The sequence below is a fragment of the Manduca sexta genome, chromosome 8, assembly GCF_014839805.1.
Source record: "Manduca sexta isolate Smith_Timp_Sample1 chromosome 8, JHU_Msex_v1.0, whole genome shotgun sequence".
NCBI classification, from domain to species: Eukaryota; Metazoa; Arthropoda; class Insecta; order Lepidoptera; family Sphingidae; genus Manduca; species Manduca sexta.
In genome coordinates this window covers 9,645,979-9,670,267 of record NC_051122.1, presented here as the reverse complement: position 1 = coordinate 9,670,267, position 24,289 = coordinate 9,645,979, and the positions used below count along the sequence as shown (strand labels likewise).

General features: G+C 35.6%; 2 non-coding genes across 2 annotated transcripts; both read left to right on the top strand.

Moving 5' to 3' along the window:
- The first annotated feature begins 23,496 nt into the window (after window positions 1-23,496).
- Window positions 23,497-23,615, top strand: LOC115445386. Its single transcript, XR_003938817.2, has one exon. It is a non-coding gene; the product is annotated as a 5S ribosomal RNA (ribosomal RNA).
- Window positions 23,616-23,805: 190 nt separating this feature from the next.
- LOC119188742 lies at window positions 23,806-23,924 on the top strand. The gene has a single exon (XR_005112068.1). It is a non-coding gene; the product is annotated as a 5S ribosomal RNA (ribosomal RNA).
- The last annotated feature ends 365 nt before the right edge of the window (window positions 23,925-24,289 follow it).

Here is a 24,289-nt window from a genome sequence, read left to right as displayed (position 1 = left end):
CTCCGTGTAAAAACCCAATACCACTTTGCCTGATCCGAGGTTCTAACCCAAGACCTCAGGGCAGTCGCACCGCGCACGCAATACAACTACGCCACCGAGGTAGTCTGTTATTCAATTGTTTAAAACAGTGCTATATTGACAATAATATTAGCTTTGTAATAAATACTTTCTCACTGTTGGTAGCCCTCGCCTTCCAGAAATTATTCAGCTAGGTACTCCATCAATTTGGCCCACTAAAGATAACTCTAAACTAATAGTAACTTTTCTAAGGTTTTCCTTCACTATTAAGTTAGCACAAACTTTCTTGGACTGACGAAATTACTATCTCTATGTTGGTCCTACATTATCGTAACACACTTGACAAGTTCACGTCAATAACTGTCAAAATGATGATTTCTTTAAATGAATAGTTTGATCTAAACTTCGACTCATCAACTTAATCATTATTTACTATTCAAACGACATTAATAATATTGGCAACACTAAGAAATTACAGTAGCATTTAATTGGAAGCCAACAAAGCGAAGGTACTAGACAGACGTCCATTTGATTACAGTAATTTGTATTTACAATAGTACTTTTCTGTTGTATCATAATGAATAGTGGTCAAAAGTTATGAAATATTGCAATACAAGCAACGATACATCTGCACTACATCTTCTAAATTTCAACATTTTTCACGGGCCGTCTGCGTTAATGGACTCTCGACTAGTTTAAGATGACCTCCGGGGTTTATTACATTATGAAATAGTAATGACTATTACACGTGTATTTCAATTTGAAACTCTCGTTGGTTGCGGTTGAATTGGATTTTTTAACTAAAAATATCTAAGAATATGTCACATATTGAATAATTTACGTATAGTTATTGAATTTACATGAATTATTTCTTATAAATTATATTTATTACTAACTGTTGCTCGCGATTTCGCGTTAAAAGCCTTTCCCGCACCAAAATTCCTACTATATGGATCCATAGTTATACGACGCCAGCGCTATCTATTTAAAGAATCTGTTAAAAAAAATATTTCCCACGGGAATGAGTTACCAGGATATAAAGTAGCTTATGTATTAATCCAGGACATAATCTATGTGTATGCCACATTTAATCAGAATCCGTTCAGCTATTTCTTGGTTTACTTTTAACAAACATACAAACATGTCAATAATTTTTCGGATTAAGGTGAATTAAGATTTGATTCTCTCTATTACTCTTGTATACTTTATATTTAAATATGAATAAGCATTTTTTTATAGATATGACAATACCCCGAATATCTCTTGAGAATTATGACCAAAAAAAGTGAATTCAAAAGATAATCTTACTTGCACATTAAACTCAAGCCGGCTTACCGATTAGTAATCAACAAAGTAACAATTCTTACCACTCTTTGTGTTCCAATTACGTTCATTCTAAATTCTCTTTTCTTGTCATAAAAATCAATTACTATAAAAAAAAAAACTATGAATGCATAAACATATTTTTTGTGGAATGTAAATTTTATAGAATCATTTAATTGTTTTATTTCTTAGTCAATTTTATTTTCGGTTATTTATTTATTTTTCAAGACCACGAAACAAAAACGCAATGGTCAAATATTCACTTGAATATGCCTCACTATCCCTAAAGAGTGGCAATATAACACGATTGCGTAACAAGTGTTAAGAATTTCTATTACAATCATTTAACTTAGAAATTGAAGAGAGCTCTACACATAATGGTCGGGTTATTTATCGACTCTTCGAAGGGGAATATTTCAAGAGGTTATTATTAATGTCGTGATTTTTAGAAGACTGTCGTAAGTTGGAATCGTGATCTCGTTTGCTGAATAACTGGTTGAACAGTGAGAGTGATATTTTAGTGCAATTAACATTTTGAGAGCGTCTATAAATCGTCCTCTTTGGTGTCCTACTTTTGACATTTAAGATCATGTTGCATTAGATTATTTTTGTTGTTATGAAATTCTTTATGATTTGCGTATGTTGGCACCGGTTACCTTTGCGTGTTTTATGCATTGTGTAAATGGATATATTTTTTTAGATGCATTATTTGCGTATTCTGGACTGTTTACTAAAAGATTTTAATTTTAGTACTATATTATACAGATAGTATAACTTAAGAATTATGTATTGTAAAAACAGTTTAATAAAGAGGGAATGGCATTTAATGCACACGTTTTATTACCACTTTTTTCTTTAAATAAAAAATAAATATTGTGATAAAATTAAATGATAAATATTTTACTCATTAAAAAATGTCAAAAAAGGACACTTCTTTCATTATACAATTTCGGAACGCACTTATTCTTAATTATACAGATCCAGTGGAGTGTACTACTCAATTCAGCATTTAATTATGTAGTTATCCCGGACATTCGTCCAAATCCCCTCCAAACCCAATGTCCCAAGTGGCCAGCGTCAATGACCCCACGTGTGTAAGGTTAAAATCTATAATTAACCGTGGCTCTCTCTGGTTTGTGTCGTGGCCGATGTAAAAATTAATGTAAACAAATACTCGTGCGGGTGGCCTGACATACAGACAGATTTAGATGGTCTGTGAGTTTGGACGTGCTGATTTTTGGATGGCCGCGAGCTGGGGCGTGTTCTTTAGTATTTCACTTTATTTATAGAAGTGTTGGCGCACAATTTTTGAAATGCCTTACGAAATTTTATAACGAAAGTAATACGATCAAATGATAATGATTTGAGAAGACTGACCGTCTTTTATATATCTTAATTTTTGTGTATTCATATGTTTCTAATTAGTTCAATAGATTACTAATTATATAGGAGACGTAAAATTATATAGCTTCAGTTTTAAGAACAAGATCAAAGATACATCCACCAGAAGAGTCCATAATATAATCCGGTTCCTGCTGGCTCCCCTTTCGTAATTCCTGTAATTGTAATTATCATTAGAAAGATTTGTGTATGCATTCTTGCATATTAGTACTTATATTATGTTATCGGGTTCCCTTTCGGAAACTTCACTCTTCGCCACTGAAACTGACTTTATTTAAACATTATACCATTAATGTTTCTTGATGAATTGAAATCATTTAACATTATTATTTTAGTGAACTTCAAATCGTGGCAACCAGACCTCGAAAACACACGATCGTGAATTAATGGCCACCATCTCAGCATCTCCAATCGCTATGTCATCTGTCATGTCATTATCTAGGTCAAAAAACATCTAAAATCTAAGCCAAGGTCCAATACATCATTAATAACTTAATCTTTCATACATCAGCTAGCTGACGCGTCAATTTCTTCAAACACCACGAGATAAAATCAACATCACGCGTTTAAGTTATAATGCCAAAGTTTCCTCAATTTCAATCAACGTACAGAATGACTGTCATATTGCAATTTCTTATGGTTATGTCCACGGTTCCGTTCGCGTCAATAATCCAGAATAAGGCCTAATGATGCACTTTTCCGTGTTGGAAAGTAGTTCGTTAATCCAGATTTCTCGCACCTAAACGATCTTCAGGGATGCTTGCGTTCACTTCTACTTCTTACATTCGTGACTAATTGTGTAACTACTTAATGTGTAAATATTATTTTTGCGTGCACGACAAGGTGAACTTACTGTCTATGTCGATTAACGAGAAATGATTTCTTCTCGGCAGTCGACAATATTATGCTGGCTTGTTGGAACCGGATATATACTGGCTGATCCCGAATCACGACACACTTACGTGGGCCCATAAGACGGGTTTTAACTCCTTGTGAATGATGGTCGTTATTCAGGCGGATATAAAATATATCCTACCACCAGCAAAATCTCCTATGAATATTAATAAAGATTTTATTTATTTAATATTCTTAACTTTGACAAGGTATCTCTCATTTATACAGCACACAAAATCAAACAATCCAGGATTTACTCATAAACATACGATGTCTGTCCGGAAGTATTTTACATGAAGCAGAAACAATGAATGCAACCGACTAAGGAATAAACGTGTTCACGCTTCGTGCACCAGAAGAAAGTTAAGTTACGGCATTAACTACTGACGTTACATTTCTTTACGCCGGCTTTCAAATGGCCCTTTATAATGAGCGTACGGACAATAAATTAGAATTATTCATGAGATTTTTTAGGGTCGAAGGAAGTTTAATTAGGAATCACGAGGGTAATGATGGTGTCTCATGGTGAATACTATAATGTCGTTACTAGATGCAAAACGTTGTCTAGATAATAAATAATAAATGCTCCTGTAGAGACACTATCCTACTTATAACTGCCTGTTATTTAAACGTGTAAACAAAATGTAAATTCGTTATTGGCCTAAGATAAGTGTATCAGATTGTGTCACTATAGTATTAAGGTTTGTGGATTTTTAATAAATAAATATACTCGTTCTCGATGGCGGTTTTACAGTTTTTAGACCTGATGCATTGTTTAAACGACAGAGGTCCTCTGATCCTACAGGTGTGTGGATTTTAAAACATATTTAATTTTTCGAATATGTAAGTCATTTATCGATTGCTGAATTCCTAAACATATTATCACTGGACGACACTAATACAGTATTTTTTTATGTGTGCTATCTAAGTCTTCGCACTAGTCAAATAGTATGTAGACTGTAAACTCAATGAGTCAAGGTTCAATGCCCATTGGCAAGCAAAAACCTAATTGCTTAGCCTTGAAAGAATTGTGGGTTGTAATGTAGGTAAAATATCATATGCCTATAATGCAAGGAGGCCATACATTCTACGTATAAATTGAGTTTACAGTACACGTTTGCTTTCCTTTAGCAAATACAGCACTCACATTTAATTATATTTTGAAAACAAGTTAGGAGTTTGTTATTTGAACGTACAAACATGAACAAATGCTGTGCTATTTTTTATTTGCGCCCACTCTTGGTGTTTATTTAGGTATTGCTTATTTGGAAACGTGTTACCCAGCACCCTATTTTAAGGTATATTGAAGGTGCTACTTACTCAGGGCGGAATTTTACAGGACTCTTCAATTGACACATTTTTTTTTAATGTAATTTTAAATAAGATTTTTGGAAGAATAATATTATGAATATAGTGGATTTTGAGTAATTTACATATTCTTTACAGGGTTTTGACATTTCATTTTTAGATTCAATCATATGCTTGTCTTCATGAATATAACAATTGTATTTATAATATTATTTTAAGGAACTCAAACTGTAGATGTAAAATAAAAGAGTATAAGTTTTGTAACCAAACGCCACTACTATTCCTACTAAATTACAAAATGATAAAAAAAAAACAGAAATCACGAACCTGGATTTTTGGCAAAAATATTCTTTAATAATGGATGATTTATGGCACAATTGTAGAGGTAAAGACGAATTTGTCGTTTCATTTAGCAATATAAAACGACTCCGAATATATTTCAAATAAAATATGTAAAAAGATATAAAATACAATATCAAACTCAATTGAAGCAATAAAACTTCACACCTACAACATAAATCATATTAACATAAACAAACATTTAATTTAATTATTTAAATTTATTGTCAGTTCCCGTGACATTTACTACGCATGAGAATTTAACACTCCATTACACTCGGAGAAAATATTTAAATCTTACTAATTGGCGACATGACAAGCGGAGACAAAATTCTCTTTGATGTGACAAAAAGTGCTCCCGTTACCAACCTTTACATGATTTTAAATCTTGCTCTCGTTCGTTTAGAGTTCATTATACGTTGTTAAGATTGATAATTGAAATAAAATGTGTCCGTAATGTGATACTTTTCGATAGTTTTTATTAATTTTAAGTTAATTAAGGAGTAATTGTGGGTTAAAGATGTATTGATTCAAATATTTGTATAGCCTTAATGAGATGTATTAAGGTTCAAATTTATTAAGATCTTTTCTAGATAACGTGTAATGTATTCAGCATTGAAGTGTCAATACGTGTGGGTGTGTATCTGTGGGAACGGAATTACTTAATTAGATTTAATGTAAACAAAATTAACACACAGTATTTATTTTTTTAATCGTTTATTCCTTACATAGAATTGAGTGTTCAATATTGATCTCAGTCTTGTAAAATTTATTATAGTTTAAAATAAAAACAGTCTTGTGTTTTAAATATTAACAAAATAGCGAAAAGTTACAACCTTCAATGAAATTTAAATGCCATCGTCATAGGTCATTTAGAAAAAAATATCTCAAGTGTACATACATTTTAATTAAACCTTATCGTATTAATTTGGAATTTACTGAGAATCAAATCTAATATCTCACCAGTCACAAAACCCTCTAGCAACCACTGAACCTATAATTATATTTCAAAACACGGCTAACACTGCACGAATAAACTTTAAAAAACCTTGTAAAACAAATGTCTTGTTAATTTATACATTTACAAAAATCATTAATTCACATGAAACCCGACAAAATAAATCAAAGTAACAAGAAACGGGCGCGTGTTAACGGATTGTCTTCAGATCAGAGTTTGTCGTTAATCCGAAATAGATAGTTGTAAACATTTGAGATGAATGTTGAAATGTCATTCATTCGTTCACATTTAGCAGGTCTTAGCTGGCAAGGAGGTCATCTGCTAGTGGCATCGTTGACTGATTAGATAAAGGAAAATAAAAGTAAAAGTTAAATTTGGCTAATGATTACAACCATATAAAATAAAAAATTTGCCGTAGTGCTCCCAACCAGCATTTACGGGTTAATTAATAACATTATTGGAATACTGTAATGTTTACTTTGCAGATGCAGAAAACGGGCACCATAAAGGAATCACATTTTGTTTGATATGAAAAGTTTTTGGGAATTATGAAGGAAGGTTTGAAAATTATTTTAGTAGTAAATTCAAATTTGTCATAATATTTTTTTTTTACGGCCATGGCAAAATGTTCCCTCTTTTACTTGATGGTAAGTGGAGTAGGGTTCAATAGAATCGAATGACGAAAGATGATTACTCTTCGACAGCCGAAACTATTATGCCGGTCTGTTGAAACAGGAAATTCACAGAACGCGACATACTAACGGGGACAACAATGGCGAGTTTTAACACCTTGTGTACGGTGATATGCGAATATAAAATATATCCTACCACCAGCAAAATATACAATAAAAGGTAGTTATATAAATCATAACTCAAAAAAATACACATAAAATATAAATCACCGTTGAACAAGACCGGGTGCGCATGCGTCAAGCCGGCATTGTGTTCAGTCCAGTTTGTCATTAATCCAAAATAGATAGTTGTAAACGGTGGACGAATGGATTTATCGTGATGTTTTTAGTGCGCGACACATGTTCGCGCCGGGCCTGTCACCGCCAGAACGATGGGCCCGTGCTGTTAAGGCGATGCGATCATGGAAGCAACCTTCATTCTGTTAAAAAGTTGATTAAATTTTGAGCATTTTTACCTAGGGGCCGTTCAAATATTACGTAACGTAATTTGGAGGGGGAGTCTCGTAAAACGTTACGATGCGTTACAGGGAGGGGTGTTCGTAAAACGCGTTATGTAACATTAGTTTTTTTTATTTTAAAACAATAACAAAGGTATTTTAGCGACTTTATGTTACTTTGCGTGACATAATTGTGAATAATAGAAAAAAATGACACTTTAGAGTTACGTAACTTTTGGAGGGGAGGGCGGGGGCGTACGGGAAAACGTTACGGCGTGTTATACAGGGGGTGGGGGGCTAAAAACTTCAAAAATTGCGTTACGTAACATTTGAACGGCCCCCTACCTATAATATGATTTAAAAAAAATCATAAGAGTAACACGAAGAAAAATCTTAATAGGGTACCGTTAATTGGTGTTCGATTTCGGGAAGGTGAATTAGATTATCGTTTTTCATATTTGATTTTCTTTAATTTTTATTTATTTTATGACAAAACTATTCGGTCGGTATTTCGTTAGTTAGTCGGCTGTTCTAGGTCTGTCTTGTTGCATGTAGGTATTTTAATAAAAATCTTAAATAGTTTAATTATTCCTGTTCTAACCATGAATTCCAAACCTGACCACACAGCAGCAAATCATAAATTAAACATTTAATTGACACTTCAAACCAATACATCAAATGCTAACAAACGTTTCGGACATGAATTATCTTCGTTTCACATAACTTTGTTTGTTTTTAGAACGTGGGCATGCATTTATGAATGATCAGTGCCAAATTACATAAACCGCATCGTAAAATTGCTTCTCGTGTAATAGATTCATTCATAAAATGCAAAACTAGCTGATACGAAGATTTCTATTACGATTACATCTCTTTTATTATCGATCCTATTGGCGATAGTTCGTTATCTTTCTCGAATTCATGTCCCTTTTCTACTGGGTGACGTTTATGATCATAATTATTAACTTTTTTATTGTTAATTCAAAATTTACCTATAAACTTATCGAAATCGGGGTTACTTGACAATGGTTTACTGTACTGTATTTTTTTTTCATTAATATAAATTCCCACTTATTAATTAACCATATAAAGTGGCACTGTATGTGCCTTAACGTGTCCCCAACCACAGTCTCGGTTGTCAACGTGCCAACAATCCGATCTGTCACTCGACTCATTTGTTTACTAATTGTCGACGATACGACGCGGGCATTAATGGATTTTGTCAATGAAATCACTCGTGTCCCCGCTGGAATTAAACGGAACGTTTGATGTGGCGTGTTTGTTTTACACAAGACAAATTAGCGACGGTATGTTGGTTCTAATTTATGTGGGAAAGGGATTTGTGTTGTTTTTAGATCTAGTTCCGCTGGTTAGGTTTTAGCTTACAAATTTAAATAAAGAATAAGAGATTGCATGGTAAGATCTTAGTCTTGTTTATCGAGAGAGGAAATTTTGATGCGACTATTTGTATTTTTTTTTATTTCGTGGTCTAAATGTTAGTGATAGATAATAAGTCGAGTTAAAACTTGTCACCACTATTTTTTGTTTGGAAAATTTAAAGCTTTTTATTAGCGTCTACAACTTCTTCGCTACTTAGGGTTTGAGAGAATACATATATTTTTATAATCGATAAACATTTACTGTTGCTATTTCTATCAAACCCGCAATTTGTCGTCTTCGCCATAAAATCCTTGATCTATTTTAAATCACTTAGAAGACGCGTCAACGCTTCGAGTGACATCTGTGTTATTCCCAACGTAAACAGACCTGTCCCCGTTCCCCTTCTGGGAAACTTTTACACCGGCACAGTTTTTTAAACAGCCAAACTTTTTTCCCAGAGACACTTTTGATCGCTCTTTGTATTTCGGTTGTTACGGGGTTTCAGGAAATTGTTATGGGTTTTGTGATGCGATGTTTTGTTTATTTGCCGGGTTTAATTGAAGTGACTTAAAGAATTGTTGGGAGAAATGCATTCTTTTTTAATTCTTTGGATTTGAAGGCTGGAACGTACCTTATACATTATACAGATAACTCCAAATATAATGTTAGTTATGTTGAAGCTTTTTAGCCCTTGAAGGTCAGTTTTTGTAAGGAAGGGTAAATCTTCAGCAGTATTAGCACTTAATAGTCAAAATCTTTAGCAGTATTAGCATTAGTCATTGCTGCCCTTCGTCTTTATATCAAAAAAAAAAAAATAAAGTTGACCCATAATGGTTTCTTTATGAATATTACGTTAGCAATATATATACAAGTAGGATTAAGTATTTTAACATTTGTATCGTCGTTTTATAACCCGGCTGTAGATATCTTTACTATGCATACCTACGTAAATTCCATTTAAATCTGTATCACATTCCATAATTTTAGAAATCAGAACATGATGTTTTAACCCAGCCTCGATTCTCGTCCAGAAAAACGTATTTGTTGCTCCAACGCGTTCCGTGGATATAATTAGAGGTGCAAGTGTTAAGCATCCTTCCTCGATACGCTTCGACGGTTGTTTGTACGAGCGGTGGCGTCCCGACGACGTCGTCGGCGCCGCCTGTGCGATTTACCTCATCTACCTCCGACAGAGTTCCATTTACTGTACCACCAACAACCAAACTCGAATTCTACGCACCCAGAAATAAAGTTCCAATCACAAAATCAACCTCCCCCTCAAAGGATGTTATTAGAAACTGAAAGTCCCAAATCCACGACAAGGAAATTAGACTTTGTTTACATTATGTCAAAAGACAAAATCCTTTGTTCGGCGCAACATCCGTCACAGATGGATTGGTGCAAATGGTGCGAGGGCGCCTCTGTCGCCTACGCTCCAGTTGTTTATAGTGGACGTTGACAAGGAAATTCGTCAGCGGAAGAAACCGCATTCGGGACGGACGGGGCATAAATCCAGCGTGAGTGACAAGTAAAACTTTATAGCACTATAAATTAGTAGATGTATAACCGGACAAAAATAGCTTGGGCGTTATTGGCGTGCACCTAGTGTGAGCTGTCACACGGCGCGAGTTTACGAGCATCCTCCGGAGTATTGTTTCTCTCAGGGCTCCAACCGCTTCTACTTTGACGCTGATACTCTTAATGTTCTCGGGCTATAAAACATATTGTCTGAATGTATTTCAAATCATGAATGAATTTATTGGACTGAGATAAACCGATACTGTAAATTCATTCCAAAAATACAAACGAATCTCGTAGCTTCTGCATTAAAGCTTATTTTTCCTTCCAGCGCAACCCGGAAGAGTACCAAGTCCAGTTCGTCAATTTCGAAAATAGACGATGAATCAACGAAGATCTCTGACATAAAAACTATCATCGCTGAGACGACCTGCACTCCACGTCCATCCCGTAAGTGCATGGTAAGTTATTACCGCTGTAATCGGAGGCCCGAAGCCGCTACATATCTGTCGCCTGGATCCATCTCACGAGCGGCTAATGTACATCAGTTTGGTAGACTGCCAGTATAATTTATACACTGTTTATGCGTGCCTTTATTGCCTCGGGACAAAATACGTTTTGCTTGATGAGTGAATTCTAATTTCGTGTCATCGTAAATGTTGCGCCTGATGAATCTTGAAGGGTGAAATGATGCTTCTGGAATTTTTAATTTAAAATTGATAAATAATGGTGTGTTTTGTTTGGTGTCGTATGTTAATTGGCTATTTACGATTTATTTTAAATTATTTTAAGTCATAGTCGTACGTCGCGTGCTGTTTGATTTTATTAAGTTTGTTAAATCATTACGCAGAAATCAAAACAAATGCTATCGCTTAAAGTCGCGGTCATACTAAATTAGGAGTTTAGAGTATTATATTAAACTTGTAACTATTTTGAAAATAGTTTTTTATTCTAAGTCTTTATATGCAGATTCGAACTTTCGTTCGACTATTGGTACTACATTTAAAATGAATAACACAAATCAATTTGTATATACATAATAATAGAGAATTTGATCGGCAACTTAATTATTTCGCTTATTCATCCACAGTTACACACGCCAGCACATTACTTAGCAGCAATACACAAAGAAAATCAATTTACTTTAATAATTAAAAAGATCTACCGGCACATCAAAAAACAGATATCAATACCAAAACTATGATCAATAATTAATTACGACAAGCGTGTAATTTCGCATTTATAATATCAAAACTTTAGGACATAAAGAACTGATTGACATAGTAACAAGTACAATTTATACCTCACCTTTGAAACCAACATCAATTATAACCAACATTAATTATGTCGAAAAACATAAAGAATTATTTAAAAAAAAAAACATAAAATACATATTAACGAATCTTATTTCGGTTTGTGATTACTATAATTTTATATTATCTTGAACTGCACAAACGAGAATAATAGACGTAACCGTGGAAGTTACGACTTCTCTTTTATTATTGTTTAGTTTCTGTGACATGGCGCTCGTTTATTTTTTTTATCGCGTCATTAACTTTTTGTCAAAGCTACGCGTTTCGTTTGTTCCCTCTGACAAACGTCCAAAAACTATATAGCGGCCATCACGCCGTTTTAATATTCGAAAATGATACTATTCCTCTAGAATAATGTCATAACATCTATTTAATAACAACACGTGCGGCATGAAAAAATATATAAGTTATAAAACGGGATCGTAAACATTTTCGTCTTCTACTAAAAGTCACAAATAATGAAAACAAATATATGTATGCGTTCCTTTAATCTAAATGTGAATATTTTAGTTTACGTCGTCATTAAATTCGTGTGAAAAGTTAAGTTTGTGTTGTTTCTTCCCGTATTTATTAGAAGATTGATAGACTTTTCTCGGGTATCTCTGGGTGATGTAAATGGGACAGGAAAACTGGATTGGTTGGTTTTGAATCGATTAATCGATTTATGCTAAGTGATATAAAATTAATCGATGTTAGTGCCAGTAAAATAAAATAACAGATCTACATTGCATAGTATTCAATTATTCTTTGTTAAATATCAAAATCATAAACTTAATCGTTTAGATTAAAATAAATTTAAATTTTAAAATTCAACATCGCTCAAATTGAATTTCCTAAATCGATTAACAAATCGATTATTGGAAGCCACATCCCTAATTCTCAACTGATATATCTCAAACTGTGTTTGTTGACGCAGTGTGAACATGACATTATACAAGTGACAAATTTAGAATTTTTTGTTATCCCACACGTGTTTTTTGTTTACAAGTTTGTCCCCGTTCCCAAAATAATGAAACGTCTGGTACACGGTATTGTCTTTTTGTTAAATAAATATTTACGAAACACTTCCTAACAAATCAACTTTGGTTTACACGAAGTTCAGAGAAATTTTTCCTTACATGTATTTAAAATCTTTTCTTTATTAGCCAAGGTATTGGTAACTTAATATACAAATACATCTTTATTATCATTCATTGAATGTCAATTAAATATATGGTTGAAAGGCCAATTGATTTAGGCGCCATTTATTTGCGACAATAAGGCTGGCTTTCAAAACAACTTACTAAACATATTTAGCGTTAAACACATTTAAAACTTCGTGTTGTCACTGTCATCTTTTTAAGAGTTGAGGAAGACAGCATTATGGTTAAAATATATTTAGCGCTAGCAGCTAGTAAGTCAGCATAAGTTTCATACTTAAAATCAGCACTTTTTTCTACGTTCTTTTTAACCTCTTCCTCTTCGCATCATAATCCTCATTTCTGAGGGTCGTGATCCCCTGAACATGGAGTAATCTTTCTTTTGATTAAGTTGCGCCACCTAATCCTATTGTGTAGCGCAACATGAATGTTAAAGTTATTCCTAACCTACGTTTTTTTAACCTAGTAAAAATGTCGCCTAAGTCAAATAGCTTTTCAACCGTCGATATATTTTAATGACTATCTTTTCTTCTATCTATAAATGATGACTACTATCCCGGGTGACGCAGGCGGATAGCCACTCGAAATTCCCCAAATAAAATTTACGACCCTTTCTATTTCATATTTATATATTTGAATCGCAGATGTTAAAGTCTGTGGCATTGACTTTATCAAGGCATACGGGAATGTCTATTTTCAGCTAAATATAGACTTCTTCCAGTATATCCAGATTATCTTATCTATCGAAGACATACATAACATACATAACATCACGCATTTTATCCCCGAAGGGGTATGCAGAGGCGCAACTAGGGCACCCACTTTTCACCAAGTATGTTCCGTCCCATGATGTGATAGGGGGCGAGCCTATCGCCATATCGGGCACAAATTCCAGACTCCGGGCTGATACTGAGCAGAAAAACCCAAATATCACTTTGCCCGACCCGGGATTCGAACCCAGGACCTCAGAGCGCTATTGTACCGGACATGCAATACAACTACGCCACCGAGGCAGTCATTCTATCGAAGAAGGTGGCATAAAAGTAAAAATAGTGTTATAAATGGAATTATGACTAGTGCAATATTGATTTACTGCAACTTTATATAATTTAAAATACACATAACATCTTTACACCCGAAGGGGTAGACAGGGTGCAATCACAGCACCCATTTTTCGCCGTGTTTCTTCTCTTGACTTGTTGAGACAAGTCAAATCGCACACATATTCCAAACTCCAGGCTGATTGAGCAGATATATATCATTTGCCTGACCTGGAATCCTACATCGCTGTCGTACCGAGCAAGCAATACCCTACGCGATACAATCTATTATACTTTTACCATCCACTACAAACTAACGCATATAAACGTCCTCTTAAAACTCCAAATATACATTCTCATAACCAAGAGATGCCACCCAAACATTATGAACTGACTATACGAGCTAGCTGACCCCAAGTACTGGACCACCCAAACACCAATTGCCTCGATCGTTAAACTATACAGGGCACCGCGGTTTGGGGGAATATTATACAAACACTTCGCTGCGATTAATGTTTTATTTTTAAACGTGTTAACTATAAAGGTTTTTGTTCTCTATGTTTTAATCAGCTGCCGGGTCGAGTTTGAAAAAGATGTTTTGTTTTTAATTTGACTGCCTCGGTGGCGTAGTTGTACTGCTTGCGCGGTACGGCAGCGCTCTGAGGTCCTGGGTTCGAATCCCGAGTCGGGCAAAGTGATAATTGGGTTTTTCTGCTCAGTATCAGCCCGGAGTCTGGAATTTGTGCCCGATGTGGCGATAGGCTCGCCCCCTATCACATTCTGGGACGGAACACACTTGGCGAAAAGTGGGTGCCCTGGTTGCACCTCTGCATACCCCTTCGGGGATTCAAATGCGTGATGGTGTGTGTGTGTTTTTAATTTGGTTGATGAATTAGATTTTGTGCCAGATGTTTGATTGTTTTAAGTAGCCTGATTGGCGTTTTAATATTAGCTATGAATATTTAATTCGGACTATGGCTTTTCGTTTAGGTTCTAGTCAAAATTTTGAGAAATAAAGTGATATTTTAAAATTCACATCAAGGCGCAAATTGTCACATGTACGTGCGGTTAAAATAGTCGTTGTGTTTCCTGAAATTTTCCGATTAATTTTCTTATTTTTTTTCCATAATAACCTTCTACAAAGTACCTATTAGGAAGCTTCAAAAAAGATACATGAAATTGGTTAAGACGTTCTCAAGTTATGGTATGACCAAGAGAAATAGGGATTCATTTTTATTTAAATACTATTTTATATAGACATAATTGGGTAATGCATTTTTATAATTATTCAGTACATAATGTGGCCAGTGATTTTAAAATGACTACAACTTTCTCAACTAGGTACGTCCAAAGAGTTCTAAAATTGTATAGAACGGACATTGGCAAGATTGTCATATAAATATTTTGCGCTCATGCGATGGTCACTCAGTCTACTGTGAAATAGCAAAAGACCAATGTAAAATACTTCATATTTTATCCATATCTGATCTGCATGTTTTTAAAGCGTAATTATCATATTTTCTGTACATAACTACATAGTATAAAACAAAGTCGCTTTCTCTGTCCCTATGTATGTATGCTTAAATCTTTAAAACTACGCAACGGATTTTGATGCGGTTTTTTTAATAGATAGAGTGATTCAAGAGGAAGGTTTAAATGTATAATAACATCCATTAAATAATGGAGAAATATTGCACCCGTGCGAAGCCGGGGCGGGTCGCTAGTATTTTATATTTGTATTAACATCTAAGGACGTTGTGACATCTTGCCCCATGGACATTTCAAATAAGAACGACTTATTACTTATTGGTAATATCTTTTGGAGCACAAATGTTCCTGATATCCGTTCTATAGCTATACTGTTTAATATACTGACCGCATATAGTTTTTATTCTCCAAACGACAGACATGTTCAAATCACCAACATTTTAATCAACACGAGACAAAAACACGTCCGTAATTAAACTCCACGCTCCTACAGTACTGTAATCGTAATCCGAAATAACCTCTAATACTTACATTACTTTGTACCGAATTAGCCCGGCCGTTGAACCCGACACGTGTAAGCCATTGACGTGTTTTGTCGTCAAACTGTTATGACACATGCATTATGACGAGCGTAAAGGACGATTTATTTTGTCATCGAGTTAAACTTGAGGGCTTATGCCGTTTATAGTTTTTAATTTGCTTTTGTCGTAAATCCTTGTTGGAAATTGTTATGGTGTGCAAGGAGTGACGAATTTGTCTTGTTTTGTAATAGGTGAAGTTCTTTTAACGCGTAAATGAGTACCTTGGTGGCGTAGTTGTACGGTACTGTAGTGCTGAGGTCTTGGGTTCGATCCTCGGGTGAGGTAAAGTGACATCGGGTTTTTACTCAATATCAGCTCGAAGTCTGGAATTTGTGCCCGACATGTGGATAGGCTAACCTCTTATCACATCATGGCATGCAAAACACGGTGAAAAAGAAGACCAGAGATAAAAACCGCGCGTGTGTGTATGTGTGTGTAAATAAAAGTAATCTCTTATAATGTTATTAATATATTATAGCCAGTATAAAATACCACCGGCGATGACAGATCGGTCACCGAATAAAGCCTTCGTCAAAAGGTAGTAATGATCCAATCGGGTAAATTTTAATTTTCCTAGAAATAACGAGCGTAATTTTACGTTATGGAAAATAACAATAAATAAAATTACAAATATTATGTTACTTCACTAATGTTCTATTTAATTTAAATATTAAACTTGCATAAAACTCCTCGGGAAAATACTTTAAAAACACGTCTAATTCCAAAAACAGATTAACAAACTTTACACAAAAATGCAAACACCGTGTCGAATTAAAGTCTCCCCTGTTTACATTCTGTATCAAAGAGCGACTCATCTTACAATTAACATTCTTTACTTTGTCCCTACCGTGTCCTTAGTTGCATACGTCATAAAAGTTCGAAGGGCTTTGATGTCCATCACTGGCGAATCGGGTAATAAAAGTTCAAAAACTTTATCGACGCTTTTAGAATTAGGTGTTTCATTTTTCTGTTGATTGGTGACGGTTTTGTGATTATGTATGTTTTTAGCGGGTTGTAAAATGTCTCAGTAGTTAGGCCTTCTCTTTTTTATTTGGAAGCTTAGACTATGGTGTTGAAACGACTTCATACATGCAAGTAGGAATAATTAGTTTGAATCCATTTACTCTGTTTAAGTTGCTGGCTGGTTAGACGATGTATTTCAAATATAGAAAAAAAAAACAATTGGGATTCGGAACGAACTTGATGAGATGTATACCAATAAATAAAATTATAAAATTACTGATAAAGGTATACAGGAGAAGTTCACTATTTTTTCAATTTAAGCATCCAATACTTAGGTACCATACCAAAACTAATTTAGCATAACAAATGTATGACGATACAACTAAAATAATAGCATTGTCTCACCAAAACGAACATCAAGTAACAACTTTCTCGCTACGTGCTATGTATTCAGATATATTTCCGGAAGCTCAGAAATCACTACTTTTGCAATCATTCCTTTCTATAAAAGGTGGGTAGTTTCCGTCCTGTGTGAGGTCTGTGAAGTCCAAATACGGTCTGACGTTTTTGGCAACAGTGCTCAGCCTTTTGCTAGAGAAGTGACATAGTTATACAAATTAAAATGTAGCATCAGTCCTTAATTGTCAAGGATATAATATCGCAAGCTATAAACTTGGTAATATGTGATAACTGCTGCAAACCTATTGGCATTAATCTAGCATACTTCCACACTCCGGCCTGACACTCAACATTTCCTAAAAGAAAGAAAGTCAAACCTATACCCACTTATGAATTCAATCACCTCATTTAATCAGCAGCCAGTCCAATTAAGTTGTAAATGCCATCGGGCCACCAAGGGTCCATTAAAAAAGCGAGTAGCAACCTCAAGCCGCAACACTTGCCACCGATCAGGTTTGGAGTCCTTGACGAAACTCAACCAGGGGTAAACTAGCGTGACTTTAATTGGAGCAAAAAAACGTGCAAAAACTTAAACGTCCGCGACCACAGAAGTTGACATTTGACAAAAATGATTCCCAATATCTTAGCTTTATCGAAATTGTCCATCCTACCGTTTCGTCGACCTTACTGCGAACTGTCAAAGCCTTTTACGACGATGCCACGGTATATTTTCCTGTGCCAAACGTGATCTCTCTCGACTATCATTTTTATTTCATCGGAATAAGGGTTGATGGTGTTTCGGTGAGTGTATGTTGCGTTGTAAAATTATATATCACCAAAGCAAAATTTACTGAGTTATAAAATATTTTTTGGCACGTGTTTTTTTTTATGAATTGCGAACGTTCTTTAACGTTGAGTGGACACCGTTCCGCGTATTGTTGGAAAGAGCTTTTATTTGGCACCGGCCATGTTACCGTCTACTTGTTTTTCGATTTCGGTGCAGATAAGTTTTTCAATATTGTTCGTATGTTATTGTTGCAGTGGTTAGGTGGTACGCGAGAGTTGTTGAGTGTTGATTTGGTAAGGTCACGTCCCCATATGCTTAGTTGAGATGGAAACGAATGGTCGAAATTTTAATTCACAAATTGAAAAAAAAAACAATCAAAATAAGTGGTATACACGGTCATTTTGACATAGTGTTATTAACCGAAACCACATAAAATAACACTTTACTATAAGTTACTCAAACCGTAGATGTAAAATAAAAAAGTGTAAGTTTCGAACAAAATAAATATAAATAAACAGTAATTTTAATTTAACCTAACACTACTACTGCTACTCTTAAAGAATTCGTTGCAGCGACTGCATCACACTTTTAGTCAAAAACACATTTACGCACACACCATTTTCACAATAAACTATAAAAAAACGTTTAAAAAAAATATTGCGTCTTCAAAAATTACTAAAAACCAAATATAATATAACATTACCTATATACTGGTTACTAGTTACCAATTATGGAGTCGGGGATTAATTAAAACTACACATTATTTTTATAAAGATTTACCTTTCTGGGGTGGAAGGAATTTTCCGAAATAAGAGACATTTTGCGTTTATGTTAAAAATTGTAGTTTCGTACATAAGACCAGTTTAAGACTTTTCAAACTTCTATTTTAAATAGAGTTGCGATAATACAGATTTTTAAACATAAGAGCAAAATTGATGAGAAAATTACACCGTATTTTGTTATTTTCATTTATTATTTCATCAAGTGCTTTACACACACCACGCCTTTATCCTGAAGATGTATGCAGAGGTGCAACTAGGGTACCCACTTTTCGCCAAGTGCCTTCCATTCCAAGATATGATAGGTGGCGAGCCCATCTTGAAATCGTGCGCAAATTCTAGACTAACCCAATATCACTTAGCTAAGATTCGAACCCAGGATCTAAGAGCACTGTCTGGTGCAAATCGCTACGTCACCACAGCAGTCATCCAGCGTAGGGACGAGTTACGTATCAAATAGTGGAATCTCGTCTTCCTCCGTCTCCTTTATGAGAACATCCTAGTTTAATTAGTTGTACCCAACTAATAATAGTCAACGCTAATAAGAATCTATGGTAAACATCATTTGAATAAAAAAAAGTATAATTTTGTTCTTTAACTGACGAAACGAGCTTGCCGTTCGCCTGATGATAAGGTATATGACCGCCCATAAACAGTAGTAACACCATCCAACACCTTGAATTACAAAGTATTGTTTGGTATTCCACTCCGCTCGCCATCCTGATGCATGAGATGTTAAGTCTTATTATATACGGTATTACACGAGCTACAATGTCCTTCTAACCGGAACACAACAGTGACTACACACTGCTGCTTGGCAGTAGAAATAGACATTGCAACCTACCCAGGCGGAATTTCACCTACCACCACTAAACAGCTACGTCACCGTGGCAGTCATCAATATAAGAATTTATTGGAAACTTATTTAAGTAAAAAAAGTCATTTAGTGTAATATATCAACTTTTTCCCCAAATACTAAACAGTGTTCACTACGTGCAAGTCGGTTGCATGTTACAGTCCAATCAGCGTGGTGTTTTTCAGTGTTCCGACGCTGGCCTGTGTGACCGTCGCGGCCGGCCGGCTCGTGAATAATGCAACTGCACTTGTGACGCGTCGTGCCGGCTCGCTGATACGAATATGCATTCGGAATTATGAATTGTTGGTATTTTTATTATTAACGTCTAGATTGTGTGTGCAATGTGTGATCCTTATTCGAGTAAAAATGTTTTTCTGATGAATTGTTATAAGTGTGTGGATTTTTTTATGCCTCTGCCAGTGGAGAAATAAGGCAGAAGCAGATAGATAAATCTCGTTCGAGAGAAAATTATGCAGAAGGGTGGTCATGACCCTTAATATTGAGGAATACGACGTTAGAAGAGGAAGAATAAGCTAGTGGAGAAATTGTTAAATTCATTCTTATTGCTTAACATTACGGATGGAATCCGATTGCAAATCATGCTTCTAAAGCAGCACACCGATAAAAGCGAACGTGCGTCGTTTTAACATCGTTTGATAATTTTTTCAGAATTACGTTATATTAGACATCTGGCGACGTATCTTACTAATAAATTATCTTATACAATATATAATAAAACAGCCGAGCCCTGTGCATTTGTAGTACATTGGAAAGTAAAAACGGGACGGGACAAGAATAGTGATATTATACAAACTATAAATTTTTTAAATTCCTTTTTATGTGTTTTTTCTCAGATAGACAGAATATAATTGGGAGTAGAATATTGATTTTATTAAAATAGGATATCGGATAAAAGTAATCGTCATTTTAAGATATTTGCAATTTCCTTTGAACTATAACTTGTTAGAATTCCTCTACGCGGACTAGTTCCCTGTTACATGTATGAAGCAATAGAAAAACTTATTTGTTTAATCTGATGTATTTTATTTTTCACACCAGCGTTGCAGTATTGTTTTATCGTCGAAAAAAAACAGTTGTACGTGTACTAATTTCGCAATTGTAATTTAATAAGAACTCCCTTCATTTACTCAACTATTTAAAATAAAATTCGCCGCAGCGAGCCGGCACCGCGCAACGAACGAAGAATGGTATTTATTAACAGATCACGGTTACTTATACGGCGGGTGAGTCCGTCCACTGCACACGTAACAGGTCCGCTATGGTTGACGCTTACCATTATAATGGGATAATGGTTTGAAATTATAAAATGAATTCACTCTTTTAAGGATCATGGGAATTGTAAAGAAGCGTTATGTTGAGCTTCATTGCTCATTGGATCGAACCTTAATCCGCCTTAGATGTCGTATGTTGATACTGACATTCTCATTTCAGATGGTCTATGTCTTGAAAATATGCATCCTATCTATAGAAATATAATATACAGTCGACAAACACGACCAATAGTTTTAAGAAAAGTTAAATGAACTACAGAATAAGAAAGGGTGCCTCTAAACCAGCACAGATTACAAAAGCAGATGATAAAAGCTAGGCTCGCCCCCTATGACCTCATGGGGCTGGATATATGCGGCGAAAAGTGGGTGCACCAGTTAGTTCTCTGAAGGGGAAAGTAGCGCCTCCGCTTACCCCTTCAGAGATAAAAGACGTTAGCTGTGCGGGATAAAAAAATATACCAAATAACACTAGTTGCTTCTTTATACTTTTAATAAACACTGAGTGACAGCCCTACTCGGTGGATTTTTTCCATCACTTGTCACGGAGCGTGACAAATCCGGTCGGTGCGCACGCGCCGGCGCGCACCCTCGCGTCGCAAACAAGTGCCAGCTAAATAATGATAATTGGATATTTCACGACCATTCTATTATTATTGTGTGTTTTAAAGGCGTAAAGGTGTATTTAAAGATTTGCTTTATAACAAGATACCTCATATACCTACCTATGGTATGATGATATTCATTAGCGTACGCCTGAAAATGGAAATGCGGGAGATGTAATAAATTGGCTGGTGGAACGATATTTGTATCAGCCTGGATAGCAAACATTGTATACAAGATGTGAAATTCGAGAAATTATAATCTGGGGTGCCTAACATAACATGACCTCTACTAACTACGTTAAATGAGAGAAATAGGAATTAGGAGAGACGGTATGTTTTCGTCCCAGGAAAACTCATCATACGAAACACAACAGCAAGCTGTCGTTTCATATTGTTTTTCTATAATGCAAGGCAGTACCCTAAGTTAACCAGCTCGTGTTGTAGGCTGTCTACAGCGTTACCACTTAGACATAATCATGACCACATTCATAGTGAGATATATTTATGTTTCATAAGTTGTTGGTGGTAGGATATATTTTATATCCGTCCGTTTAATGACCACCGTACGCGAGGTGTTAAAACCCGTCATAGTGGGCCAAGTAAGTGTTGCGTTCCGGGATCAGCCTGTATACATCCGGGTCTAACAGGCCGGCATAATTGTATCAACTGTCGAGGGGTAATCATCTCTCGTCAGTCGAGAGTATATTGGACCCGACTCCAATTATAGTGCTCGTATAAAAAAAAAAAGATTCTGCATTCACTAAGTGTGAGACCTAAAAATTCCAAGACAATATACAAAAATCGTACAAGTGGCGCCATCTACCTCGCCCCAATTAACAACAATTAATTACGTCAACAAATCATGTAGACAAGTCAGCCAGTAGGTAAACATTGCGTGACACCAGAATGTCGTGCAACATGCCGCTTTGATTTACAGCTCTTCCTAAAGATTGAGTAATGTGTGTTACTGTTACGATCGACATACGGAAAATAATAAGGAAAGTGCACATTAATTAGTGTAAATTATTACATCGATTTTCAAGCGAAAAGTGTGATGGATTCGTTTGTATTTTTTTTATACACGGCAAAGTCACTCCACTTTGCCTGATGGTAAGTGAAGTGGGGTTCAGATAGAATATAAGTGACGAGAAATTATTGAAACCGGATATATACAGGCTGATCCCTGAACGCGACACACTTACGCGGGCCACTATGGCGGGTTTTAACACCTTGTGTATTGGCCGCTATCCGGGCGAATACAAATATATATGAATATTTCTCCTCTTGTTTTTTTATGCGCGCAGGCAAAGTGACCCACTGTATCTGACGGTAAGTGGAGTGGGGTCCATCAGATTGTCGACTGATGATTACCCCTCGACAGTCGACATAATTATGCCGGCTTGTTGGAACTGGATATATACATGCTGATCCCGGAACGCGACACATATATGGGCCACTATGGCAGGTTTTTGGAACTCAACGAAAAGGAATCAGTCAAGCCGATCGAGCCGATCTTAAGTGACGCTCACATACATGTGGCAACTAATATGTATTTATACAGATTTTACAATGACAACCGCCGGACTTGGTAATTTGTATTTTTAACAAAAATCATGTTACCCTTTTATCCCCGAAAGGGTTAGGCAGAGGTATAAATAGGACATTCACTTTTCGCTACGAGTGTTTCGGTCCATGATCATTACAATCTTTGAGCAAGCAAGTCGATTCAAAAAGAGCCGTCCTAATTTTAGGAGATTTTTTTTTAAATATAAGATGATATAAAAATAGACTTACTTTATTATAATAATAGATGCGTTTTTTTTTTTTATTATTTTCCTCAGTCGGTTTGTGTATCTGTATGCAGTATTGTATAATATTTATATGTATAGGTCTCGTTGTACTCGTAGTGCGTACATATAATATTACATGATGGTGCGCGGTGCGCGGTGTGCGGTGCGCGTGCAGACCCGTCTGTATGGTGAGGGTGTCGCCAACGTCCATACCACGTTGAATATACCGGTTCTCGTCCGATCACCGAAGTTAAGCAACGTCGGGCGCGGTCAGTACTTGGATGGGTGACCGCCTGGGAACACCGCGTGATGTTGGCTTTTGTTTTGTTTTGTTTTGTTTGTTGTATATGTGTATATGTATATATTTTTGCATTTGGTTAGTGTAAGTCGGTTTGTGTATGTGTATAGGTGTGGTTGTACTCGTAGTGCGTACATATAATATTACATGATGGTGCGCGGTGCGCGGTGTGCGGTGCGCGTGCAGACCCGTCTGTATGGTGAGGGTGTCGCCAACGTCCATACCACGTTGAATATACCGGTTCTCGTCCGATCACCGAAGTTAAGCAACGTCGGGCGCGGTCAGTACTTGGATGGGTGACCGCCTGGGAACACCGCGTGATGTTGGCTTTTTGCTTTTTGTATTCAGTTTTACTTTCCTATTTATATAAAAACCTTGTTAAACAGACTTTTAATAAGGGTATCTCCACACAAATAATATTAGCTCAGTCCCCACTCTCTATTCACCATAATATATCATTAAGTCCACTAGGATTCCACAACGGGATTGAACAACTATTTACTTTATTTAGAGTTAATTGTAATTAATAAGTAATTAAGTACTTGTACATAAGAAACTAACTAAATTTTATAAAAGATTTCAACTAATTTTCAAGCCTGAAAACCTTTAGGAAAGGCTTACGATTAGGCAGTAGATTTCTTTAGCCCATGTTAAAGGCTTATTTAGGCAACAATCCAATAATTTTATAATTAAA